This window comes from Platichthys flesus, chromosome 13 (assembly GCF_949316205.1).
Source record: "Platichthys flesus chromosome 13, fPlaFle2.1, whole genome shotgun sequence".
In the NCBI taxonomy this organism is placed as follows: Eukaryota; Metazoa; Chordata; class Actinopteri; order Pleuronectiformes; family Pleuronectidae; genus Platichthys; species Platichthys flesus.
Genome location: NC_084957.1, coordinates 4,598,010 through 4,611,516, shown reverse-complemented (window position 1 = coordinate 4,611,516; position 13,507 = coordinate 4,598,010). Strand labels below are relative to the sequence as shown.

The following is a 13,507-nucleotide window of genomic DNA, read 5'->3' as shown; positions in this document are numbered from 1 at the left end:
ATCGGCTCTACTAAAGTATAGGACTTCATAAGTCAAGAAAAGTGATTTAACTTGATTTACTAGTTATTTAATGACGTTGAGATCATGAATGCACTTATCAACACACACACACACACACACTCATACATTCATACACCGGTTACCTCACACATCAGTCCTGCCATGAGTTCCAGAAAGATTGTGAAGAGTCCCGGTCACACATGTGCGAATGGGAAGCGAATATGTGGGAGATAATAAGTCGACCTCCACGTGAAGCCGCGCTGCGATTCGCCTCGCCACAGGAAACAAATGGCTTCTTCGCCTTCTCGCTGACAGAGATTGGAGGTGAAATGGAGGCGAGGGGTTTGTCACAGATACTCGCACATCTGTGACCGTGCCCTTAAAACTGGAATCTTGACTTGAGTCAGTGAAATATCACATGTCCTGAACTGCAGGTCCCAGAACAGATGATTCAATTTCCGGTGGTTAAGTTCACTGAACCTCAGATAGGGCGAGTCTGAACTCCCACGGAAGACGTGAAGAATGATGGATTCTGACAGAAAAGCCACGCGAAACATTTTCCAAAGCAACAGAGCAAGAAACAGTCGTATCGAAATAACCAAGACTACTGGTAAATATTCTTCACAGCAGCGAAGCAAAGGAAGATGTTATGGCGAGATTAAATATTTAAATGTTTTTGAATTAGATTCAAACTAGATCCAATCAGGTAATATTTAATATTGTTTAAAAGATCATTTATTTCTTTAATTGTAACTGTAAGCCTGGGCATTATAGTTCCACTTTGTTACCAACAGGAAGAAGGTGGAGGTCTGTTAAATATTAGAATTCGTTCATTCAAAGCTGCCTCCCTCATGACACGAGCACTTATGTATTCATTTAAATGGTCCAGAAGTCATATTTCCAGAAAGCTGATCGCCAACACTCAAACCATCTTATCTCCAGTGACAGGAGGCGTCTTGCATAAACCTCCAGGAGCATAACAAGTTGTATTCTAGGATGAAGACGGAAAAACCGAATTTGTCCGAGCAGCTAAAGGATGAATTTATCAGTCTGCATTTCGACTGCTCATGACTTCAAACTCGCCACTGGTGTTCTGCTGAGGAAGTTCTTCAAACGTTGCTCTTCTACACGACATGAAGAACACGTAGAAAGAGTCCTGTCAGACCATGACTGTCTGCGCCCCCCCCACCCAGTCCACTCCAGAGAACGTCTTATTAGCACAGTGAGAATCGCTTTTCATGTCTTCAGTTACGATGTCTAACTGAAATCATAAAATGAGAAAAAACACCATAACCTCCGCTAACAAAATGTCACCCCTCTTCCCAGCTACCAGTAAAAGATCTGCATAAAGACCGACTGGAGAAGCAAATGAAAAAGAATGTGCTATAAATCGAAATACTGCAGCACAGAATGAATGTGGGTTCGTAAAAGGATTTTATGTTTTCCATCGGTGTTAATAAATGAAAGCATGTCCTTTCATGTTTCACTGCAGGACGTGTCGGTCAGAGTCCCGCTGCTCTGATGGTTGGGAAGGGGGGGGGGGTGCATCATGTTGTTGTGTCCTGGTCCAAATTGGTCACGTGTCCTCTCTGGAGCATCCCTGAGACCAGTGAGGCACTGGGATGGGACACTGTGCTCCAGACGAGCTTCAGGGCTGCTCACGCTCTCCTCATGGGTCTTCACGCTGCTGCCTTCATGTGTTTAGATTCTTCAGTGTTAAATAGAAAAAACAAACAAAGACTATAAATTGCATTGTAGCTTCTATGAAAAGGACAATGTCTCACAATGGGGTGTAATGACTCATCCTCAGCTTAGTGCTTGGTGAGTTAATTGAGCGCTTTCAATGAAAAGGGCAGGAAATATCAAAACTGAGGCTGGTTTCTAAAGATCTGAAATAAACAGATCTCCAAGAATTATTGGCTAAATGTACAAACGTAAGACACTGTAGGTGTTCATATTTAGTTTTGTTCATTTATTTTACTGTACTTTTGTCGTTGCTCAGAGGTGAAGGGAAACATATGAAATTAATATTAGATCCATGCATGTATTAAAGAGAAGAGCAATGAGATTTATAAACAAGATCAATGTACATGTTCATTAAGTCACGAGTGTTAAAAGTTAAAAATTTAGTCAAAAAATTTGATTTAGTTGATTCCAGAAATTGAAAAATATCCTTCTGGGAATGTAAATGTGTATCGTTTATCGAAATAGTTTTAATAAGCAGTGAAATGAAAAAAACTGAGTAAACAGACACTAATAATCTGGAAAACTAACGTTTCCTGCTTTCTGACAAATGCACCTGGACAAACCTTCCCACACGCTCATCATGAATTCTCCGATGCATTCCTCGCCCTTCCAAGCACATGGCACGTTGATACCATAATCACACTTCATGACCATTCAAGCAGAATGGTTCTCTTCTTCCCCCGCCCCCCCAACACCACCACTGGCAGCGTTGCGTACACTAGCATCTGTGGGTTTTTCCCGGTCCAGCTTCATTATTCAATCTGCGAACCGCATGGGAATTGCTCGCAGCGCAGCGGAGATAAGACTGTGGCTGTTCCTCCTGTTGCCGAGTGGCAGTCGAATGCAAATGACAGCTTTTTGCCTTGAGGCCTGTGTGACATTTCAAACTGTGCCCTTCTCCCTTCTGCCGGTCAAGTTGCCGGCAATTGTCACCTGTCCACGTGTGAAGCCGTAAATGGCAAATGAAGGGTAATTCTAACTTTCTGTGTCTCCTCTGCTCTCCTCTGCTTCTAGGATCCCAATGTGTTTGGTTGTGTTTCTGAAAGTTTGCAGGGTTGTGATTTACTTTTATTTAACATTGGGATTTCTCAAACTATCAGAAAGGAGGTTATTCAACATTGATTTCTTAGAAAATAATTAATGAATATTGATGAAACGAATCAGTCGTGTTTTGGGGATCGATACTTCAGAATAAACATCCGGATCTGAGGAATTTAAATGTGATTTCAGTCTGTTTGGCCTTGGTGGAGTTATGTGTGCTCTCTGAGGGCTATTCCAGATGTTTCTGTAATGACCTGATGGACTGGAGGAAGAATCATGAAACAGACGTTGAGGCACAGTCCAGGCATTTAATATTAACACATAAAGGATTAAACTTCCAGAGGGTAGAGGTGAGTAACCGTCCAAAAACCAGTGGTTCAGTCCAAGAGTCCAAACAAGATGAGGAGTCCTGAAACACACTCTCTTCCGTCTGAAAGGTGGACGGTGAATACATTGAGGAAATGAGCAACAAGATGGAGGTACAACAAAAAACTGGAGACCAAAGATCAAAGTAAAACAACAAACAAATGGGAGCCAATATTTCAAAATAAAACAGGAAGTCTCCTGAAGAAAAGCTCCCAAGGGAGATGATGTCAGTGTTCAAACTCATTTGAAGAAGCAAGATGTTCTACAAGACAATCCTGAGATTTAAAGTTCTCCTGGAGCCTCTGATGGTGTCTGCATCAGAGACAGATTGTTTTTCACCATGCCAACTTCTTATCTAGTGAATATTTCATTCGCACTGTGCATGTTTAAAACACTGAGTTATATAAATTGATTCAAATCAGCTGTCGGAGAAGTTTGCTGTCGAGCCGCCAAAGATCCGTCCCAGCTGGATCATAGTTTTTTGTTCTGCACTGTTCTGGTCACACATCGCTGCAAGTCTAATTTGAAGAAGTGTCAAACCTGGCAGCGTCGTGTTTTTATCTCTGTTTGTGTTAATTACATCTAAGGAGCAGAAACTCAGTCCACTTTCATTTTTAACTAAACTCTGATTTGTTGGCTTGTGCGTTTGGAGATTAGATGAAGTGATCGGACCACTTGCCTCAGATCACAGTGATAAACTGTTAATTCTGAGATCAAAGCCAATCAGATGAAAAATTAATTGAATTGAAATGATGTTAAAAGTGATTTCTATTAGGCGGCACTGAATTAAAGGCAGATAAGAACTATAAAATGATGCTGTGGCTTACTGCCTATCGCTTCATTTCTGTTTCACATATGGCTTGAAAATAAGATCCGGTCTAAATCCTCCACTAAGATAACAAATATCACTTTTTATGTCTTTGATATTGTGACTTATAACTTCACAGTTCACATGGAATCACCTCAAAACACAAAGCCTGCGATCGACGCACACACGTAAAGCAGATAATTAAATTACCTTTATTTCCCACGGAGCCACCGCGGCTCCGACCGGCCACAGATCAAATTCAGGGGGTAACCACAACGACAGTAATTGGATTTCAAAGGAATTTGATCAGCCTCGTAGAAGCCTTTGAGGTTTACACTGCGACTTCTGATCTCATGCATTGACTGACGTCAGGGATTACGATTACAACATGAGCAGAGCACGCACAACCGGTTCAGACCTCTGTACTGTGTGTGGATCCTGACTGTGTGACCCCCCCCGTAATGCACTGAGCGTAACCGTTGTACTGATTTACTCAGTCTGAACCATTTATGCCTCCAACGATTCAATTGTTAATGAAGGGCTGCGATTCTGAAATAACTTTGCTAACCTTTTTGAGTCAACGATCTAAGTATGTGCGTTTTTACATCAGCTTTGTAATCAGGTCAATGTGCAGTGGCATAAATTGTGTGTCGAGTAGGTACACATGAGAATGAGCCACACTGTAAAAAATCTGGAAATACAGAAGAAACTCAAATGATCACGGAACATCCGAAAATAAATGTTGACAAAGTCTAATTAAAGTGTTGGAGTAAAGAGAAGTTCACACCTCAGACACCACTGGAATCCAATCATGACCAAATGTGGGTGCAGTGGTTCGACTGTGATGTGTGTGTTTGTGTGTTTGTGGTGTTGTGTGGTAATTACCCACAGTGTTTGAGTGTTATCAGAGACATCATGCTGTTCCTAACTGGGAACACTGGGTAGCTCTTGTTCTCCCTCTTTCAACGGCGTCAACTTCAAGGGAACGCAAGAAGATACGTGTGGTGAGTGTTGTGTGTCTCATGCTGAACGTGCGAGATGTGTTTTCTCATGATGTAAATAGTTCAGTCAACTAACAGATTTTTACCAATTTAATAACTGTGAGAGTGTTACACGACTACCTGCAGTTACACATTTTACATATTTTGTTTGTTATTAATTGAAATTCTTTTTTGGGAGAATAGGAAAACAGAAAAGTGGCTTCTTTCTTTAAGTCATGTTAATCCCCACAACCACATTATTTTCCACAGTTTATAGTGAGTAGCCTATTAGGGTCATATTGAAGAAAAAAGAGAATAATGTAATAATGTTGTGCTAAAAATATGAGATTCAGTAGAAAATTAGAAGGTGGTGACAGAGTATGTGAGTAAATGTGTTTATTAATGAAAAATAAGTTGCATTATTACAAGATTAAAGTTGTAATGTGTTGAATAAAAAGTGATAACAATGATAATGTGGGAACATTATATGGTATTTTTTGTTATTTATGTTATTCATTCCTCATCATTCCTCAGGCAACAGGCTGAACTCCCCCCCCCCCCCCCCCCCCTCTAAAATGACACAGCCTATACTAATAACTTCTCTTCATGGTTTGCATCACTTCTCATTCCAAACACTGGAATTCCCCAATAACCTCACCTAAGAATCTAAGTTCACAATTTCCCAGGATGATTAAACGCATCTTCCTCCGTGCTGTATTAACTTCTCAACAGACAGTTAGTCCGTGGACCTTTCCGACAACAGAGCCCAGTAAATGTAGCTTTAACGGCCTGTAGTTCACAATGAGCAGAATGAATCTGTGTGGGTTGTTGGTCAATACCATTGACTCAGTGATTGTTTCGCCAATAGCAGAGGTTTCATGCCCTCGAACGTCATTTTCTGGCCGGGGCGGTTGTTGGACCAAAATGTTCCCGGCCTGGACACTCTGCCAGAAGCAAACACACACACACACACACACACACACACACACACACACACACACACACACTTACACACACACACACACACACACACACACACACAAACACACACACTGAGTAAACTTAGATGAATATTTGTTGGACTGAGGGTGAAAGACATTCAGACACATTTCTTTCTTTTGGTTTCTCTGAAGCACTTTTCCTCTTCAGGGCTGTTCCAGTACTGACTGAGTGAATGGCAGGAAGCACAGTATACAGCTGAAGGAACACAGTATTTTATCTGTAATACTTTAACTTTATTGGAAATGGCTAATATTAATGCACAACTTATTACTAAAGAACTATGGTAAATATAAGTTTGTAGTCAACTTAGTCAACTAGAAAATGTTTGAATACTTTCCTTCTGACAGCACAAATGTTAACTTAGACTCACAGATGAGCTGATTACATGGGGGGGGGGGGGTAAAGGTCAGGGTCTGACCTCTTGAACACTAAATCTCTTGTTTGCTTTCAGTGAATTTCCTCAAATTCTGAAACTGATTAGATTTCAGTGGTGAAGGTAAAGGTGACTGTCACCTCATGAGTCTAGAATATGTTTTAATTTTAATGATTCTACTAAGTGGACACATCAGGGGTGTCTTTGCTTTCAGGCTAACCAATAAAAGAAGGATAACTATCTATAGCCAGAGCCAATAGGTTGGAATAACTTGACCAGCAATTTAAAAACATGAGGGATGATAGTATTGCTTATAATTTACAATAAACTTCCATTATTTATATATAAACATATATATTTTGGGTCCGTTTTCACACAGTGGGGTAATAAACCATGTCATGTACCAGCAGCCTGTGAAACACCAACACACGAAACAGCTTCTCAGCATTTTATTTCATTAATTTACTTTTCAATAAAGGTTGGAATAAATGCCAATCCGTTTTTGTAGTTCGACCTTGACACAAGTTGCCACTCAGGTGAGGACTCTTTAAACAGGAGCTAACTTGCAGACGCAGCAGGAGCACTTCACCAGCACAGTTCTGTCTCGGTTGTGACAGTTTTGTTGAAGGAATAGCTCCGCCAGACAATCCGTTTTTCTGGGACCAGTTCCTGAGGACAAGAAATGTCAGATTTGATTGATTTACTGGACAGCTGCCCAGGTAAGAATCTAACCAGGACACCCAGCCAGCCATGAAGTGACAGGGCTAAGAGCGTCAGTGATGTTTCTGCAGCTGGAAGTCATCAGGAGGAAACTGTGAAGGGTGAAAGTCACTGCTGAGGGATCGGTTTCACCCCAAATAAAGACTTTGTATGGAACAGACACCTCGTTACGGTCTGTCCACGTGGATGAAACCATTAAGGGAAATTAAGACTCCTTTTAAAATGAACGGCGCATTGAGCGCAGGTAAGACTATTGATCTCTGGGAACCACAGTGACTCTGAAAGAGCTAAAAGAAACTTTTTGAGTATGCGGCTGTAAAATAAATAAGGAAGCAGCAGGAAGGATGAGAGGAAAACATGAAAGAGGCTGAACGGGAGGAGGAGGGTAGGACGGGGGTGAAATGCAGATGAGGAGAACGCTACATTTGAAAATCAAACTTTAGTAAATACTCCGGTATATCTGCGTTTTGCTTTTAAGGAAAATGAAAAGTCCACAACTTAGATTAGATGATGATTTGTGGAAAACCAAAAGTTTATAAGCAGCTAAATACTGTGTGCGGGGGGTGTGGGGGGGGGGGGGGATCTCTGGGTACTACAGCGTCCTCCCACCCACTCCACAGACATGTAAGCGGAGTCTCTAAATTGACTGTAGTCGTGAGTGTGAGCGGTTGTTTGTCTCCGTGTGTTGAGCCTGTGATGCGCTGGCGATCTGTCAAGGGCGTCAGCCATGATGGGATCCAGCTCCTCAGAGGAGAAGTGGCGTCGGTCACGCACGGACAGACGAAGGTCAGACTCTAACAGACGAGTTAAAGCTGATGACGTTTGTTAATAGTGAAAATACTCTCTCATTAACATTTACTCTCAGCTGCTCACTCCCATCATCCTCAACCCTTCAGAAACTGTCTCCCTGTCCCACAGCAGATCCCATTCAAAGTCCTCCATGACCGAGCCTCCTCCCACTTCACCAACAGGCTCCACCACCACACCCAGCTCCTCTGAGTCCCCCCCACTCAGGACCCAGCACCGGACCTGGGGTGACAGGCACCTTTCCCAAAGCCCCCCCCTCTGGAAGTATGTCATCAAAGCAAATCAGAAACCTGCTTTGAAACATAAACCAAAAACCACCTTCTCAGAACTGCTTTAATTATTTATACGTGCATCTTATATTTCAATGTTTGATTATGAGATATATAGATCACTTCAGCTTAACGCTGTGGTCCATCAACTGGGATGTTTCAGGAAACTGGCCTCAGTGACCAGCTCAGACAACTGGTGGAGCAAACTTGCCATCAGCACCCAACTTTTCCACCTTGCACAGAATGAACAGGGTCTTACATGTTTCCATGTATTGTTGCAGATATTCAGGTCAACTCCTGAAATCACCCTCACCTGTCACCGGCTGCTTTGATGAGCTTCCACTGTGCAGCAGCTACAGCACATCACACAGACGTGGGGAATCATGGACTCTACGCTGTCCATGATGACCACAGCATACGTGAGGCCTCCATCATGCACAGCCAGACCCACGTATCTCCAGTCCAACTCCAGTTAGTCTGAGGTGACAAAGTTAATTCACGTCCTGCTGTTAATCCTATTATCAGGACTAAACATCAGCCTCTTATCCCTCAGTGAAGCGTGGACAGGGAATACAGAGACAGAGGAAAAGGTTTGGAAGGGGAGTGGGGAGAAGGGGGGGAAAGTGTGGGCAGTACAAAAAAAATAAAAAATGACAGCGGAAATAAGCAATGGGCTGGCAGGGCCGAGCGGAGAATAGGATAGAGAAAACAGGGGCAGATTCTAAGAGCAGAGGAGGAAAGAGACAAAGTGAGAAGTTCTGCCGGAGCTGCTCGTTACTGCCGAGCCGACTCATACCCTCTTGTCATCTCCCAGAGCTAATTGGCACCTCCAGTGTGAAAGCTCAAGCCTGTGCACTCATCTCCTCAGACACACAAACAGGTTCACACATCTGCACACAAACTTCCAGCAGCTCGAGAAGAATCATCTAAAACACCTTGTGAAAAATCTGCGTAATAGATGAAAACCTACAAAGTACAACAGAGATCAGAGCGGATACAGGGTGAAAAGGCTGATTAAACACATCTCCATCAACTATTTGACTAAAGTTAGACCTTCGTTGTGGTTTTGGTCATAAGTAAACATCTGTGTTGTTGATATGATGAAATGCAGTCGAACAAATATGAAATCACTATCTCTTCGTTCCTGAAATTCTCAGAAACAAAGTGAATAAGCAGATTCCCCTGAAATGATGGACTGCAAAGTACGTGAAGATGATTGTTTGACCTTGTTATATCTTCAGAACAGTGGTTGTTATTCTTGGGGGCATAGATCCACAGCAGGATAAGTTTTAAGACTTCAGACTAAACTGCAGAGGTGGCAAAAGTGTAATCAAGTACAAATACATAAACTTTTGTTAACAACTCAAGTGAAAGTATAAAAATTCAGGCTCTGAAATGTACTCAAAGTATAAATGTGTCCCTCTGAATATCTGAGTATCTCAGCAACACAAATTGACTTTGTGACTTTAATAGCAACTCTTACTTTGAATACAATAAAAACAATCTACCTAACACAAGGGTCAAAGCAAGAGAAGATGAGTGAGCATGCTCTGCTTCGCTGCTTGATTATACGATTATAATTTATACAAGAAAAAATAAACTGGTCATTCTTACCGTTTATTTGACTAAAATTAAACTATAACTGTACTTGTTTATTACTTGTGTCCCCTTTTATTGTTAATAATTGATAGAGAACTGTGAACTTTTGATTGGCCACTGAAAGGTTGTCATGCCAGAAGAAGTTCGACATCCACTGACTTAGAAAATTGCTACTTACATTATTACCAAGATACTTTTACCGATCAGTGCTTTCATTGATTGAAATATCAACCATTCACCTGTTTAATGGTCCTGGCCTCCCTTTGCACACGTTTGACCTGTTACAGCACAAGGTTGAGCTTTCTATAGAGTTCAGGATGTGCAGTAACCTGTAGTAGATGATAGTTATCAGGTCTAGGTTTGTATATTATGTTGGTTTCCATCTAAACTCTAAACAAAACAAGTCTTTTGTCATTGTTAGGAAATGTCCGAGCATCCTTGAATAGTAATAACGTAATAAAGCATTGTTCCCTCCTGTTGGACAAGATAATGTCAAAAATTTGTGAACATGCACCGGTCTGAGATTAGAAAATTCCCCGTTCCGGTGACAGGATATCTCTATCACTTGAGACTGGGTGGGGAGCTGAGGAGCCATCAGGCTGCGGCTCTCACCTTCCCACATCAAGGAAAATGAGACTTCCATTACCGACTGCGGCAAACACCTGCTGCTCCCACGCTCTCTCTATTTCAAAGATGCCAGCTGCTGACACCTCAATCACATTCACCGCCTCCCCTGGAAAACGTACCTGCCGACCACAGGAGTGCTGCAAGAGAAAAGCTGCATTTCCTCCAAAGTGATGAGGCAGCCTCTTTGGCTCTGTTTGATGGTGGGGCAAATGCAAGGGACTGTAAAGCATGGTCTGACAAGACTGACTGCAGAGAGCATGTTATCGGAAGATCCAGTCCTCAAGTGACTGATAAATTCTTCATTGCAGATGCTCCCTTTGCAGCTCAAAGGCTAAAAAATGTGGACATTTCAAAGTTCTTTCCAGCTCAGGCTGCAGGGAGGAGACAGCGACAGACTGTGCGACATCAAACGGTAAACAAATAATATAAATCCGTCTTTTACTCAGATATGTGCAGGTATTTTCGGGTACTTTTAACATGGGTCATGCCCTTAAAAAAGGTATTTTAAGTACAGGCGTCGTGAACATAGCTAAAACTGACCGTGGCAATTGTGTTGTTTATTGACAACTAGTCCAAGTTGTATAGCTTTAAGAAAATACTTAATCCACATTATCTCTTTATCCCTGAGTTACTGGTTTGACCCTTTTACAGCAACGCTCTCAAACCATTATTGTCCTGTCGCGTACCTGTCTGATGTGTCTCCTGACGCTCAGCATGCTCCCCCTCACTCTGTGGTCAGGAGCCTTGCAGCTGCTCCTCATCTTAAACTTCATAATTTCTTCCACTGAATCCCATTTCAAATAGTCCATCACTTCCACTCCTCCATGCAAACATGATACAAACCAGCTGGATTTGGAGTGACATGCCCCTGAAAGCAGCTAATGTTTGTGGAAAGGTGAAACCCAGGAATAAGACAGGGATCAGCTGTATCTATATGTTTTGTATGTAAAATATGTACCGAAATATTAGCATTGCATGAAAATAATAAGATAATAAGTGAAATCCAAGAGCACGAGGAGAAGAGGCTGAAGCGCATGAGATCTAAGCACTAGCAGTGAACTCATTATAAGATCTTGAATAAATAAAAAAAAGAGTCCTGCTCTTAAACGTTAAGACCACCCACTTGAGGAGAGAAAAGAAACAAAAACATAGTTTAGTTGATATGAGATAGTTTATAAAATCACATTACAGTTTATTTTTATTCTCAATGAATTCAGCCAGTTGAGAATCTTCCCACGTTTTCCCTCCGGTACAATTATCTCTGGTTGGGAGTTCCTGCCGTGGGGGACACGCATGCCTGCCTTTTGTTTGGATAAGTCAACTGGTGCCTTTCCCCCAAGGAAACAACCTAAAGAGTTGGATTATCGTTGTAATGATCCCAGTGCTCCCAACCGCCGGATACAATCAGAGTGTCCGATGGAGGCGGATGAATCATCGCCAACTGGTGTTACATGTTCCTTCTGGAAACTTATTCACAAGGTCTTAATAATTCATCAACACTAATGTAAATGGTTGATAAATGGGGCTATGACTAATTCATTATTGTTGTAATATTAGAGCTGAAATTGAGTAGATGTTAGGAAGGAGGTTCTATTTTGAGTCGGACTGGTTTCGGCAGGAGAGGGAATTATTAGTGTAATTTGTTTCTGATTCCCAGCGTTTCATTAAGCGGTGATCTCAGACCAGTGCTCCGCCCGGAAACAGATCACCTTCACCCCCCCCCTCCCCCCCAGCCGCAGGCCGGCGGGTACACATGCAGAACAGGAGACAAACGATTTCAACTCGACACTTGGAGCCATGCGTCCGCCCCTCTCACCTGGATGCAGACTGATTCTCTGTGAACCCCCGGTGTCAGTCCCCCCGACACCCGAGGGCCTTTACAAAACATTTACTGCAGGTTCGGCCCCAACAACAGCAGAAAAGTGCTCCCCCCTCCGGAACCAGGGCCTGTAATAGAATATTGATCAGAAGTGAATTGAGTGCATGAAAAAGAACATGGCAAAGCACAAATATTACAAACTACCTGGTCTGGGCTCACTGAAGGTCTGATCAATGCAGGATTGATTGCCTTCCCCGCCCATTTCACAGTAGAATAAACGTGTTTGCTGTTGGATCCCACGCTCGCACAGCAACTGAATAAATAAATACAGCAGAACCGATCCATCAGATATTACTGGTAATCTCGTGTTCCCATCAAGTCTAATTTAGGGAACTTGTAATGAACCACTGAACGTGAAGCAACCTAACTTTTAATGATAAACCGGATTAGAGGGAAGATGCAGCACTCCTGACTTTGGGAGGCGATGACACGGCAGAGCGGTTTGTCCATTTGTCACAGGTCGGCGGTTCGATCCCAGTGTCCACATGGTGATGTGTCCTTGAGCAAAACACTAGACCCTCAAACCGGTAGCTTGCTATCAGGACATCATGTGGAATCTCTGTGTGCTGGAAATCCCATCAGTATGTATCAACAACAGCGGCGGCACTGGTAGGTGATTGGATTTATCCACTGGGAACAGATTGGACTGGGTCAAATGTTGCAGAGTTTATCTCTCCGCGCCGATGTTGAAAGGTTCGCAAGAGCAAGCAAACAGCTGTTTTGCCTGCTCTGCAGTCCCCCCCCCCCCCCCCCCCCCCCCCCCCACACTGACTGTAAACAGTTTTTTCATCCTTTTATCGGATTTAGCATTTTGTCCAGCCTTATTTTTTGGGAAACCAGAAATAAAGATATTTGGAGTACGGGCTGAGAGCCTGGCTGACAGCTGGAGGACACGCCCACCTGCACCACAACCTCCAGCCATTCGAAGGCACTCGCTGTCAATCACACTGTTTCCATGTCCTGTTCCATTCTGTGCTTTGTTTTATTTGACTCCAAATGTTGTAAAACACTGTAAATGAATTACCAGGCCTCTCGGGGCCTCTCAAGCTGGTGGCGTTCTGAGCAAACGCAGAACTCACTCATCCTAAATACGTCCCCGTTTCCAAGCACATGTATTTATACTGAAGAACAGAAGAGGCCTGTAGAGAATTCACTCTCATCGGCACGGTTATGAATCTACAGCCTTCATGAGCTTATTTTAAATATGTATATAGCACTATGTTATATATTTTTTTTTTTAACTCACCATTGTACATCGATGCTCTCTTGGGATTGTATCATTTTATTCTC

At 42.6% G+C, this 13,507-nt stretch overlaps 1 long non-coding RNA gene across 1 annotated transcript; it reads right to left on the bottom strand.

Annotated features, from left to right (window-relative positions):
* Positions 1-6,819: 6,819 nt before the first annotated feature.
* Positions 6,820-12,758, bottom strand: LOC133967638 (uncharacterized). The gene is made up of 3 exons (XR_009924052.1): positions 12,362-12,758; positions 12,155-12,285; positions 6,820-6,985 (listed from the first exon to the last, which is right to left on the bottom strand). It is a non-coding gene; the product is annotated as an uncharacterized LOC133967638 (long non-coding RNA).
* Between the last annotated feature and the right edge of the window lie 749 nt (positions 12,759-13,507).